Source organism: Orycteropus afer, unplaced genomic scaffold (assembly GCF_000298275.1).
Source record: "Orycteropus afer afer isolate SDZICR_OR568_19922 unplaced genomic scaffold, OryAfe1.0 scaffold00111, whole genome shotgun sequence".
In the NCBI taxonomy this organism is placed as follows: domain Eukaryota; kingdom Metazoa; phylum Chordata; class Mammalia; order Tubulidentata; family Orycteropodidae; genus Orycteropus; species Orycteropus afer.
Window position 1 is genome coordinate 6,413,591 of NW_006921698.1, and position 1,589 is coordinate 6,415,179.

Sequence of the window (1,589 nt, forward strand, 5' to 3'; positions counted from 1 at the left end):
GGATTATTTGCTCAGCATATAGATTGAGTAAGTATGGGAAAAGGATACAACCCTGACACACTCCCTTCTTGATTTTAAACCATATAGTGTCCCCTCATTCCATTCAAACAACAGCCTCCTGGTCAAGGTACAGGTTCCTCATGAGTATAATCAAGTGCTCGGGAATTCCCACTCTTCTCAATGTTATCCATAATTTGTCATGATCCACACAATCAAATACCTTTGCATAGTCAATAAAACACAAACATCTTTCTGGTATTCTTTGCCTTGAGCCAAGATCCATCTGACAGCAGCTTTGATATCCCTTGTTCCATGTCCTCTTCCGAATCCAGCTTGCACCTCTGGAAGTTCTCTGTCAATATACTGCTGTAACTGTTTTTGAATTATTTTCAGTAAGATCTTACTTGCGTGCGATATTAATGATATTGTTTGCTAATTTCCACATTCTGTGGGATCACCTTTCTTTGGAATGGGTACAGATATGGATCTCTTCCAGTCAGTCGGCCAGGTAGCTGTCTTCCAAATCTCTTGGCATAACCAAGTGAGTGCCTCCAGGGCGGCAACCTTTTGTTGAAATATCTCAATGGGTATTCCGAAAATTCCCGGAGCCTTGTTCTTCGCCAATTCATTCATTGTAGCTTCAACTTCCTTCTTCAGTACCATTAGTTCTAGATCATATGCCACCTCCTGAAATGAATGAAGATCAACCAGTTCTTTTTGGTACAGTGACTCTCTGTATTCCTTTTCCATCTTCTTTTGATGTTCCCTGCATCATTCAATATTTTGCCCTTCTTGTTGTTGTTATTGTTATATGCCATTGAGTCGGACCCAACTCATAGTGACCCCTTCTTGGGTTTCCGAGGCAGTATCACTACAGAAGTAGATTGCCCCATCTTCCTTCCTGGGACTTCTGGTTAGCAGTCAAGTGCCTTAGGCACTACGCTACCAGAGCTCCTTTAGAATCTTTCAATATTGCAAGTCAAGGCTTAATTTTTTTCCTCATTTCTTTCAGCTTGAGAAATGCAGAGCGTGTTCTTCCCTTTTGGTTTTCTAACACCAAGTCTTTGCACATTTCATTATAGTAATTGGCTTTGTCTTCTCAAGCTGCTCTTTGAAATCTTCAGTTCAGCTCTTTTATCGTTTCTTCCATTTGCTTTAGCTACTGTCCGCTCAAGGGCAAGTTTCAGAGTCTCTTCTGTCATCCATTTCGGTCTTCTTTTGTTGTCTTTTGGTACAGTAATTCTGTGTATTCCTGCCATCTTCTCTTGATGTTTCCTGCATCACTCAATATTTTGCCATAGAATCTCTCAATATTGCAACTCAAGGCTTCAATTTTTTCTTCAATTCTTCAGCTTGAGAAATGTTGAGCATGTTCTTCCCTATTGGTTTTCAAACGCCAGGTCTTTGCACATTTCATTATAGTGATTGGTTTTGTCTGCTCGAGCTGCTCTTTGAAATCTGTTCAGCTCCTTTATCTTGTCATTTCTTCCATTGGCTTTAGCTTCCCTCCACTCAAGGGCAAGTTTCAGAGTCTCTTCTGTCATCTATTTTGGTCTTCTCTTCTTTTCTCATCTCTTTAGTGATCTCTT